Raw genomic sequence first — 13,334 nt, forward strand, 5'->3', positions numbered from 1 at the left:
TTCCTGAAGCACCTTGATGATAACTTCTTGGTACATGTACTAAGAGAGCTCAATAGGAAAGGTGCCCTCCTAGACCTGTTGCTTGTAAACAGGGAGGGCCTGTTGGGTGAAGTGGCGATAGGTGGCTGCCTTGGCCATAGGGACCATGCAGTAGTTGAGTTTAAAATTTTTGGTGATAAGAAGAAAACTACCACCAAAACTTCAACCCTGGATTTGGGGAGAGCAGACTTCAGACTGCTCAGGGAACTCATTAGTGAGGTCCCCTGGGAAACTGCTTTTGAAGGCATTGGGGTCCATCAGTACTGGTTGTTTTTTAAGTGCCACCTCCTAAGAGCACAGGAACAGGCAATTCCAAAATATCAGAAGTTAAGCAGGAGGGGCAGAAGTCTGACTTGGCTGAGCAGGGATCTTCTTCAAGAGCTTAGGCAGAAAAAAGAAAGTGTATGGCTGCTGGAAGCAAGGTCAGGCAACATGGGAGTACTGCTACAGGGGTCTGCCTGCTCTTTGTGGGGAGAGAATTTGTGTGGCCAAGGCTCAATTAGAGCTGAAGCTGGCCAGCAGTGTGGGGGACGATAAAAAAAGGCGTTAAGTATGTTAACGGGAAAAGGAGGACCAGAGTAAACATTGGTCTGATATTTAATGAAGGCAGTCGCATAACAAAGAGGGACATAAAAAAAGAGAGAGATTTAATGATTATTTTTTTTTATACCTCTGTCTTCAATACCAATGATGGGCTCTGACCTCAGGTGCCCTGAGTTCCAGGACTGTGACTGAAGGAATGATAAACTCCCAGTTAACTCTGAACTTGTGCAGGATTTGCTGCTCCACCTGGATGCATCTAAGTCTACGGGGCCTGATGGGGTGAATCCCAGGGTACTCGGAGAGCTGGCTGATGTCATCATGAGACATCTCAATTACTTTTCAATGGTAAAACTGTTATCCTCTAAAGCAGGGCTATGAAGTTGGTGAAGGGTCTGGAGGGGAAGATACATGAGGAGCGTCTGAAGTCACTTGGATTGTTCCGCCTGGAGAAGAGGAAACCGAGGGACGACTTCATCACGGTCTACAACTTCCTCATGAGGGGGAGCAGAGCGTCAGGCGCTGATCTTGTCTCTGGTGACCAGCAATAGGACCTGAGGAAATGGCTTGAAGTTGTGACAGGGGAGGTTCAGGCTAGATATCGGGAGAAGGTTCTTCACTGAGAGGGTGGTCAGGCACTGGAACAGGCTCCCCAGGGAACTAACTGGTCACAGCAGTGAGCCTGTTAGAGTTCATGAAGCATTTGGACAGTGCTCTCAGACACATGGTCAGATTTTTTGGATGGTCCTTTGGGGACCCAGGAGTTGTACTCGATGATTCTTGTGGGTCCTTTCCAACTTTGGATATTCTGTGATTCTATGAAGTGAACTTAACTGTCTTGTTATTCTTGAAACTAAAGTATGTTTCAAGTTATGAAATGCATGGTCCCTTCTCTCCCCCCCCCACCCCCCCCCCCCCTTACATCCCAATTTCAATTTTATAAAGAAGGTATACTTGAAGGAAATACTGTTCTTCAGAAAGCACTGACTTCTCGGTTTAATGGAATAGTGTTTGTCAGACTACTTTATCAAAGCAAAAGCTATTTCTGTTGTTTTGCGGTGGACGCTCCATCATGATAGTGGTAAAACAAAACCATTGACTTGATTTTGTACAAGTGTTTGAAACAGGCTTATTCATAGGGTTAAATATGCACCGATAAGTTCATATATTGTAACTTTAATATAAGGTGTAGTCAAATTTTCTTAATTCTAATCAATAGGCAATAAATTGTTTAATTTTAAAACATTCCGTATTGCAGAAAGAGCAAATATTTCCATATCCATTTTTTCCCCCATAATAGTAAATACTTATGGTACCCAGACTTGTGAACAACTGAGATTTTTTTTCAGGGCTACTTGGGGATAAGGACTGGAGATGTAGTGAGGAAAGGATGAGAGCCTGGTGGCAAATGATGCACAGCTTTATTAGGAACTTCTTCAGACAAAGGTAGAAAATAGGAGGGGGAAGAGGAGGAAAACTGGCTGAGTTGGTACAGTGGTGATCAGAAGGACTGGAGTTTTTCCTGTGGATATGAGGCCATATGGAAGAGAAACCTGAAGCTGTTAGGAGTGAAAGATACATGGTAGAGGTTGGTAGAGCAAATGTGATCATTGTAATCTTGATTTTGTATATGCTGGGGGGGGGGGGGGCAATACAGGGAAGGGTACTGATGTTGTCAGAAAACTGAATACTTCCAGTGTGGACAGTAAATCTGAAAGGAGTAAGATGGCAGTAAGTTCAAAGCAGCTACTCCCTGATAACGCAGCATGGAATAATAGCTAGTAAATTGTTAGACTGGATAATTGGGAAGATGCAATTCATGGGCATGTACTTCAGTGAATCCCTGCCTGTTAGGAGGTCCATCTTCTCCTTCTTCCTTGAATAACAGTAAATACTTGTTAACTTCTTTTGATGATTTGGGTGAGGGAATTGAGTGTACCCTCAGTAAGTTTGCAGGTGACACCAAGTCGAGGGGAAATGTCAATCTGCCAGAGGGTAAGGAAGGACCTGCAGAGGGACCTGGACAGGTTGGATCAATGGGCAGAGGCCAATGGGATGAGGTTCAACGTGGCTAAGTGCCAGGTCCTGCACTTTGGTCACAACAACCCCATGCAATGCTACAGGCTTGGGGCAGTGTCTGGAAAGCTGTGCAGAAGAAAAGGATCTGGGGGTGTTGGTCAGTGTTTGCCTGAACATAAGCCAGCAGTGTGCCCAGGTGGCCAAGAAGGCCAATGGCATCCTGGCTTGTATCAGGAATAGTGTAACCAGCAGGACCAGGGAGGTGATCGTCCCCCTGTACTCTGCTCTGGTGAGGCTGCACCTCAAATACTGTGTTCACTTTTGGGCCCCTCAGTACATGAAGGACATGGAGGCTCTGGAGCGTGTCCAGAGAAGCACTACGAAGCTGGTGAAGGGTCTGTAACACAAATCTTATGAGGAGCGGCTGAGGGAACTGGGGTTGTTTAGTCTGGAGAAGAGGAGGCTCAGGGGAGACCTTATTGCTCTCTACAGGTACCTTAAAGGAAGTTATGGGGAGCTGGGGGTCGGCCTCTTCTCGCAAATAACCACTGATAGGACTAGAGGGAATGGCCTCAAGTTGCACCAGGGGAGTTTTAGGTTGGAAATAAGGAGCCATTTCTTCTCAGAAAGAGTAGTCAGGCACTGGAATGGGTTGCCCAGGGAGGTGGTGGAGTCCCTGGGGGTGTTCAAGGAAAGGTTGGATGTGGTGCTTAGGGGACATGGTTTATTGGATGATATTGGTCTGGTGTGGGGGGTGGTTGAACCAGAAGATCTTGTTGGTCTTTTCCAACCTTAATGATTGTACGTTTCTAAGTAGAGAATGTTCAGAAACATTTACTGAAAGGAGGAAGCAGAAGAATATGACTGTTCAATGAGACACTAAACTGTGATTTTAGGAAGTAAAAGAAAAAACACAAAAGCCAGTAAAGGTCAAAAGTTCTGGGAGAGAAGTCTACCTTTCAGCACTTCTATAAATTAAAAAGCAATTGAAATCCTGAAACACATCGTGAGTTTCCACTGGAGATCTCAGAGCTATTCCTGATACACTGCAATTGCTCTGGAACCAGCAAATGCTCAGTGGGTAGAACTGCATTTGAGACAAGGGCCCCAATGTACTCAATTATTTGGCCATGGGATAGAGAAGGTAGTGATGTGGGGAAGATGGTGGTACAACAGAACACAAGCACCTTGGGCAGAAGTTATATGGACAAATGAGGTTCGTGAATTGGCAGCATAAGAGTGCAAAAAAGTTTGTATAACAGCATAGTATACATGAAGCTTGATGGGTAGACGGGGAGGGTTATCTGTAGCTGTGTTTTGGGCCAGGAAATCTGTGAGGGGTAGCAGTGTGTATGACCTTAGTAAGGAAATGTCCTGAGTCTGAGGATGGGGGGTATGGCGTGAGGAATAAAGGAAGTCAAAGCAAATGCACTTATCTTGTGGCTGCTGCAAGCTGCTGCTGGTCTGAAGTGCCAGAAGTATAGTGGGAAGAGTATGCTAGCAGTGTGGTCTGGAGGCGGGACTGCTGCTGAGACAGACTATGACTTATACTAGCATCAAGCTAATTAAATATTATAAGTCACCTGTGGCATGTTCAACACAGGTTGGAGGGACTTTTGACTGGCCTGCCCTTGCGGAGCTTGGGGCTGCCATATGCTGTTTTCAGCTCCTTTCTTCTGTGGGCAAAAGTGCTGCCAGGCTTTTGGTCAGGTTGATTTCCCACTGGAACGAATATATTTGTGGCCAAGTGAGGTTTGTTAGTAATACATGCTGTAGATATTGAATATCCACCTCCAGTGTGGTGGTGGCAGCTTGTTTAGTCCTGGTATGGGCATGCTAGTGCAGTGATATGGGCACTGGGAGTTGGCATTGTGATGAAAGGGCCTCCATGGTCATAACGTTTTCTTGTGAGCTCTGGAGTTGTTCTCCAGAAGCCCATTCCAACAAACTTGTTCTGTCTTGTTACTAGGTGAACTCTTCCAAGGATGGACTGTGAAACATTGTGAAATACTCTAGTCATGATTATGGTAAATGAAATAACTGACTCATTTACTGTGCTGTGACTTATTTACTGGTCTGTGCCTCATTGTGTAACTCTTGGAACAGAAAAAGGTGTTACTGTGCTTATAAATGTCTATTTCCAAGGCTTTTTCATGATTGTCATTTTCAAACAACCCATTACAAAGACCAGTGTTTGTCATTCACCCTGCAGCCACATGGTTGCTTTAGATTGGCTTAAATATAGGGTGCTGTCAGAGGAACACTACAGTTTTCAAGCTCGCACCTTGTACCAGGGTTTACATAGCTAGCTGCATGGTGAGACAGAGAATTGTCCTGCTTATCAATTTAGATCTGCTAGGTGAATTTTGCTTCATTTATTGGCCATGTAAATGCTACTGTTGACTCAAGGGAGAGGAAGTTGGGAGAAGGGCAGGATTCTTTCTGTGTTAGTTACACTTGGATCAGTTTAAAGTTATCATGAAGGCCTGAGTACTGCCTGGAAAGGAGATGGCTGCTGCGCTTGGGAATTCTTTTGGCAAGAGGCAACCTGACTGTTCCAGGGACTGCAACATGGATCTTTTCTGAATTGTGATGTCTGATGGACCTACATGAGAGAGACCTCTTCCACATCTATTATTTCACAGTGGTTTTCCTTGTTATAAAACCTCAACTAAGAGATGAGTCCAACCAACACACTCTTCCAGTGATTAAAAAAAAAAGCCCAACAAATCTTTCCTTCCCCTTTCCTCTACTCTTAAAGTAAATGCTTAACTACTTGCTCTGATCATCCATGTTCACTTCTTTCTATATCTGTATAGCTCTTGCAAAAGTGATTTTTCTGTCTTTATAGTTCATGTTGCCTCTTGAGACAGTACTGAGCATCAGCATACCTAGTATAACAGACTTTCAAGGCAATTTTTCCCCTTATTGTGCAGTTGTTTGTCCAGACATATTCCATGTTTATTTTCATTCATAGCTGTTGACCTCATTCAATAAAGAGTTCGTAGCTCTTTGGTTAGGCCTGCTGAGCCAATAGTTAAGAATGAGCTTCCATCTCCTCTGTTTCTTAGCCTTTGATCAATTACACCTCAACAGTCACGCTGAAGGCTGCAGGGTCGTGGTGGTATAGCAGAGACTTCAGCTGACTTGCATGAACTTGATTACTGGTAGTAATGTGTGAGAAGGAAATGATGGAGCATGTTGGGGGGGAATACCTTTATTGCTTGTAAACTGAGCGCTTCTGATACAGACATCACTGAGAGTTTGAAATACCTTTGTGGGGTTCCAGTATCATTACTGCTTCCCCAAGTAGAACAGCAATTGAGCAGAATGTTGCTGCTTTTGTATAATTTGGATAGCGTGCGAGTTACAACAGACAGCTGCTCCTGTAAGTGAGGCATATTTACTGAAATGGCCTGTCTTCAGGACTGGAATAAAGCAAATGTGTGATCTATTCCAGGTAGACCAAAGTAACGCAGAACTAAGCTTGCCCATAACTGATGGAGGGAAGAAGGACGTTGGAAGTTGTATACTTCAGTGTGGATGAACCCATTTTCAGGGCAGAAATGGCTTTTTATCATAAAGAGAGATTTCATGGGGGCATTATGCAGGTCACTGGAATAGGCTGTTTTGGCTTTCTCAACTGTTTGCACTAGGGAGAGATGAAAGCAAGCCAGTACAAAGCTTTAAACAGTATCCTGCTTCAGTGTAGAAGGATTGATCTGGGCTGCTCACTTCCTAGAGCTTTCCTACAGATCTGCCTAGAGGATTGTGGCTGTCAGACTATAAAGCATGCATGAGTGAGAAAACCAGTCCTTAAGTTGTATATAATTTATGTAGAGTACTATGGTGGTTTTACCCTGCTGAACAGAAACTCCACCACAACCGTGTTCTCACTCCCCCTCCTCAAAAGAAGAGGGGCAGAAGGAAGTGTGATGGAAAGGGAAAAAAATGGATCACGGGTTGAGATAAGGGTAACTTAAAGGAAAAAGAGGGGAAAAAACAAGCAAAGGCCACGCAGAAGGAAAGAGGGAAGAAAATTCTGTATTTTCCATCAGCAAGCGATGTTCATGCATGTTCTGGGAAGCAGGGCCTTAACACATGTAGCAGTTGATTGGGAGGACAGATGTCTTCATAATGAGAGTCTCCCCTTCTCTCTTTCCCCTTTCCCACCTTTTGTTGCTGAGTGTGATGTGTTATGGAATATCCCTTTGGTTGGTTTAGTTCAGCTTCCCTGGTGACGTCTCCTCCCTACCCCTTGCTCACTCCCAGCCTGCTGGCTTTGGGGGGGGGGGAAGGGGTAGTGTTGGAGAGAGTCTTGATGCTGTGCCAGCACTGCTCAGCAATAAACAAAACATTGGTGTGATACCAATACTGTTCTAGCTACAAGTGCAGAGTACAACACTATATGAGCCACTGCAGGGAAAGCTAACTCCATCCCAGCAAGACCCAGTATGGGTACTTCACCTTTTCTCATTGTCTCCTGCTGGAAAGGAACCTGCATGACCTTCCACCCTAATTGAAGTGTCTTGATTTCTTCCTAGTCTCTGCAGGTGATGTTTGTCATTAATGTACGTGTATATTAAGGCTTTAAAACTAAATATTTTTCATCATTTGAGGAAGGTGAAGTTACCTAGTCTATCTTCCCTTCTTCATTGCTGGCTTCCTTGCTGCACTGCTACCAGTCTTCTAAAATTAGATGACTTCTTTGTCAAATCATATTTTAGGTTGTTGGTAGGTGTTTATACTTTTGTGAGATGACCATGATTTCCATAAGTCAGGTTTGTTAAAGTACCAGCTTGAACTCTGCTCCACATAGAGAATGAAGAGCAGTCAGGTATATCAGTCCTTCATTTTTTTTTTTTTTTTTTTACTGATTATTTTTCACAATTGTAATCTTTTTAATCCTTCCACCTTTACCCCTATTCCTCTTTGCTGTTTTGCAGACAAATACAGTCAGGGGAAACTGGTTGTTTAGAACTGTGGGAATAGAACTGTTGTTTTTGCAGAGTTACATTGTTTAGAAGGAGGGAATGTGGTACTGAGATATGCTTACAGTGATAAGAAAGCTTATCAGGCGACCTTGTAAAATACAGTCAGCCAGACTCCTTAGGACAATTAGGTGAAAATCACGGTATCAAGTCAGATAAGTGAAGAAACATTACCACTTCAAGCAGTAAAAATGTCAAAAGAAATTTGAAATTTAACAGGCCGGCAACTGAAGGCCATGCATTGTTTGTGAAGCATCAGATAGATTGTGAACCTGGATTACCCACTCAGTGGGGAAACAGGGGAGGGTCCTGCCATCAAAAGGTATATAAACTGTGTTTTGGAACTAGTAGATGCGCTCTCTCCTGCTTGTGGGGCGCCCGCCATTGCAATCGCGAATAAATTACTACTTCACTGAGATCCTCGCCTGAGCCTAAGTTATTGGCTACGGAGTGTTTCTCACAATTTGGGGGCTCGTCCGGGATCCAGTCACCTACTGGGGAGCCCCACCGCCGCAGCAGCAGGAAGGCATGCCCCGCTGATTTCAGCGGTCCTGTGCATCGACAGTGGCGGTTCTACGGAAAGCTGACAGAAGGCCCGAGATTGGTTAAAGAGGCAGGATCCGTGAAGTAGTGGGGAAAGGAAGAAGGCACTCTGGGTTTTTAAGAATCGATCCGGTAACTCTGTGCACAGACCAAGGTAAGAAATATTAAGTATTGCCTTGGGGCCCCCCAAGTATTGCCTTGCCCCCCCCCCCCCCCCCACCACCAGCAGAGAGGTTAGGACTTTTAAGAAGGAGAGGAAGTCTTTATTTGAGGACCCCAACAGCCTAGTTGAACAATCAGACCAGTTCCTACGACCTGATTTATACTCTTGGGGGAGGGAATTATGTCTATAAGTATGTTGTTTACAGGGAAAGAAACGGGAATGATCAGGAGGAGAGCTGCTATACAAGAATGGGAAAGAGCTCATCCTCCAGGACCAGGGGTAATACCGGCAGGGCAGAAATACCCACTTGCCAATCCTGGCTGAAATAATAATAGTGTGCAACACAGAAATCATATGAGAGACTTGGGGTCAGAATGAGAAAGTACTTGGGGATGAGTCCCAAGGACCCGGTATCCTAAGGGCTCTTGAAAGGTCATTGTGTGATTTAAGCCTGGCAAGATACGCAGAAAATGCTTCAGAAGGTGGGGGGATGTAGTGAACAGTCACTGGGGGACCCTCCTGCGAGAGGCCCTGGAGGTGTGTGTCCAGAGGGGAGATAAGAAGGAAAAGCAGAGAGCGAAACTAACGGTATTGACAGTGCAGCGGGTAGTGAGGCAGAGGGTTGGAGAAAGAGGAAGAAAATCTTCAGGGGGAGTCAGGGCCAGGATGGAAAGGAGAGGAAGAGAGATGAAGGAATGGCAGGCAAAGAAGGCTGCCTGTGTTGTGGCCTGAGTCCTAGCAGAGACAGGCTTTGATAAGATGTTTTAAGTGTGGCCAGGCTGACCACTTCGAATAGCAATATCCAGAGTGGAAGAAGGAGGAAAGAAGGAAAATGGGATGAAATGTGGTATACTGATATGTTGTTTTAGCATCCTGGAGGGAGAAAGGAATGGAATTAAGTTGGCCCTTGACTGAGACTGTGGTGAAAGTACAGGCTGTAAAAAGAAAGATAGAAAGAAGTGTTAAAAAGGTTACTGAAGGTGTTAAAGGTGTGGTATGTAGCATTTGACAGAGCTGTTTGAAATTGAATGAGCAGGGAAAGGGGATGTAGGCATTATCTAAGTAACAGTCTAGAAGTTTTGGTATATTTCCATATTTGCTGTGGTGTTCGGTCAGTTTCCAAAACATCGGGGGAGGGGGGGGGGGGGGGGGACGGGACTGGACGGTGGGGGGAAACAGCCTGCTCCACCATGGGCCTCTCCAGCGGCCGCAGGGGGGCTTCGGCTCCAGCGCCTGGAGCGCCTCCTCCCCCTCCTTCTGCACTGACTTTGGTGTCTGTGGGGGGGTTTCTCGCTCTCCCAACTGCTGTTGAGCAGCAGGTTTTTGTTTGTTTCTTTGTTTGTTTGTTTTCGTGGATGTGCTCTCACAGAAGCACTGACTGTGTTGCTCATGGCTTGGCTTTGGGCAGCAGTGGGCCCCTTTGGGGCCAGATGAAATTGTCCATTATCTGCCACGGGGAGGCTTCTGGGTTTTTCTCACAGGGCTGCAACTGCAGTTTCCCACCCCCACACCCCCAGAACCTTGCCATCGAACTCAATACACTGGGGCAGCTAGGTCATTACTGACTTGTAAAGTATCAGGGATTAAATTAACTAATGAAACCCTAAAAAGTGATGGGGGTAGAAGGGGCTGGGATAACAGTGGTGCCACTTTTGGGGGATACCAAGCTGAGACTAGGGGATAAAATGATCACTGGGTAATTATTGTATGTACCCAAGGCAGGGACTAACTTGTTGGGAAGGGATTTGATGATTAAATTGGGCATTCAAATAGTAAATTATTAGACTGGAATAACAGTGTTATTAATGGAGTGCTCTCTGGCCCTGAGAGCAAACATACATGTATATTCACCTCTGACTGGAAAGACCCTGAAATGGGGGCGGAAGCAACAATATAGGTGGACAATTTTACCTCAGGGGTTTACAGGGCCACCTATCTATTTGGGTAAGTTCTTAAAAAGATTTTGGAGCAATTACAACCTCCCAAGGAGGTATTAACGTTAACAAATATGTGGATCGTTTTCTATTGTCAGGACAGGAGAAAAGAGTTGTGAAGAAAGCTACTAACAAGCTATTCAACTTTCTGGGAAAGCAGGGCTTGGGAGTACTAAAAAAAAATAAATTACAATATGGAGAAAGAGAAGTCAGGTATTTAAGGTATATAATCTCTGAGGGAAAATGAAGAATAAATGCAGAGAGGATTCAGGGAATTGTTGAAAATTAAGAAAGGAACTGGTCCAATTGTTCAGCTAGGCTGTAGGGGTCCTCAAATAAAGACTTCCTCTCCTTCTTAAAAGTCCTAACCTCTCTGCTGGTGGGGGGGGGGGGGAAGTTCACCTAAGAGGATACACAGTTAGTGTTAGTACTGTTAGTATCAGGGAAGGCAAAATTCTCAACATATCTTCTACCTTGTTCTAATTCTTGTCAGAGCCTAGAGTATGATCCTTCTTTAGGGACAGTGTTAATTACAGTCCCTGTCTCCCTTCCTGGAGTGACTGCTGCTCCCACCAGTTCAATATTAAGATTATAGGGAGCATAACTTGGCTCCTTCTCTGAAAAAGGAATCTTATTGTTTACACATAAATTTAAAGCCTGAAGTTTCATCAGACCCGTATTTTGGCCAAAATACTGCTGTTTCCTTAATTGGTTCTTTTGTCCAGACTGATACACAATATTTAACCTTTTTTAAATTATTTTTCTTTTTCAATCCTTCTAATTTGGGGATTATGTTTCCAATTATCATTCTTCAATGTGAGAAACACTCCGTAGCCAATAACTTAGGCTCAGGCGAGGATCTCAGTGAAGTAGTAATTTATTCGCGATTGCAATGGCGGGCGCCCCACAAGCAGGAGAGAGCGCATCTACTAGTTCCAAAACACAGTTTATATACCTTTTGATGGCAGGACCCTCCCCTGTTTCCCCACTGAGTGGGTAATGCAGGTTCACAATCTATCTGATGCTTCACAAACAATGCATGGCCTTCAGTTGCCGGCCTGTTAAATTTCAAATTTCTTTTGACATTTTTACTGCTTGAAGTGGTAATGTTTCTTCACTTATCTGACTTGATACCGTGATTTTCACCTAATTGTCCTAAGGAGTCTGGCTGACTGTATTTTACAAGGTCGCCTGATAAGCTTTCTTATCACTGTAAGCATATCTCAGTACCACATTCCCTCCTTCTAAACAATGTAACTCTGCAAAAACAACATTTATATTCCCACAGGCCGATGGCATAGTAGTTGGATCAGTAAAGGAGCCCGCAGCTCCCTCACTGTCTGGCAAACCACAGGTTTGTGATTCTGGCCCCACACGGCTCTTTAAGGCCTCAGAGGCTGCTCGCCAGATGCTGAGCAATTCCATGGCAACCTTGTCGTTTTTAGTTGCAGAGTCCCACACCTTGATTTCAATTTGGTCCCATGTTTCCGGCTCATAAACTGTCCGATTGTTAATAAGGAAAATAAGCTGTAAGGTTACCAGGACAGTCTTTGTTTCTAAGGACATATGATTCCCCATAATGCGCAACTGCTTTCCAGCGAGGGGCAGCTGTGTGCGTGGGTCTGCTTCTCTCAGCTCGAGCTTCTTCCCAGCTCCAGTGCTCCCATTTCCAGCGACTTTCTGTACAAGCTTCTCTGAGCGGTTTGCTGAGTCTGGCCGAACCCATCTTCATGAGGCAATCAATGTGCCTGTTCCCGTCCTGGTCTCCATTCTGCTAGCCTGTTCCTTTTCATTCCTTCTTTCTGCTTTTTTATTGATGACTTAACTTCATCGTGTTGCCTTTTTCATCTTGAGGACAGGCTCCCTTCTTATACCCTTTGCCCCACAGCAGTCCTTTTCAAAACAGCTTTTCATTGGTCAAACAACTTTGCATATAACAGCAACAGCAAACACCCAGAAACTTCCATGCCTTAATGGCTGGAGAACAAGCAACCAGAGACTGCATGGAGTCTCCTGAATCACCCTTCTTTGTTCCCTCTAAACTCTTTTATATTCCTGATGGCCTCATCGTTAAGAGTCTGATGTTTTCATCAACCATGGGGCTTGCCCACCCCCATGGCCACACTCCCAAATCTTCCCCTTCTTTATTAATATCAACCATTTTTTCGACACAAATTATTACTGCATATATCACAACAGGATCATGTCCAGTGGGTTTAGAATATCTCCAGAAAAGGAGAGTCTACAGCCTCTCTGGGCAACCTGTCCCAGTACTCTCACAGTAAAGAAGTTTTTCCTCATATTCAGATGGAACTTCCCATCTTTCAATTTGTGCCTGTTGCCTCTTATCCTGTCCCTGATGTGAGAAACACTCCGTAGCCAATAACTTAGGCTCAGGCGAGGATCTCAGTGAAGTAGTAATTTATTCGCGATTGCAATGGCGGGCGCCCCACAAGCAGGAGAGAGCGCATCTACTAGTTCCAAAACACAGTTTATATACCTTTTGATGGCAGGACCCTCCCCTGTTTCCCCACTGAGTGGGTAATCCAGGTTCACAATCTATCTGATGCTTCACAAACAATGCATGGCCTTCAGTTGCCGGCCTGTTAAATTTCAAATTTCTTTTGACATTTTTACTGTTTGAAGTGGTAATGTTTCTTCACTTATCTGACTTGACTTGATACCGTGATTTTCACCTAATTGTCCTAAGGAGACTGGTTGTCTGCATTTTACTAGGTCGCCTGCTAAACTTTCTTATCACTGTAAGCATATCTCAGTACCACATTCCCTCCTTCTAAACAATGTAACTCTGCAAAAACAACATTTCTATTCCCACAATTCCCCCCTTTTCTTTTTTTATAAACTGTTGATTTTTGCAAAACCTTTCTCTAAGGTGCAATTTGATAGACTTCTTCTTCTTTGCTTTCTTTGCTTTCTTTGCTTTCCATCTCCTCATTATCACCTTATCTGAGTAAGGTGGTGGCTCCATGGTCATTTGTTTCAATAGTGCGGTTTCAGTTAACCACTGTACTGGTCCTCTTACACAGAGGATAATGCAGCAACCAATGGCTGTCAAAACTCCTACAACTACGATCAATGTTGCAA

This window comes from Anas acuta, chromosome W, assembly GCF_963932015.1.
Source record: "Anas acuta chromosome W, bAnaAcu1.1, whole genome shotgun sequence".
Classification (NCBI taxonomy): Eukaryota; Metazoa; Chordata; class Aves; order Anseriformes; family Anatidae; genus Anas; species Anas acuta.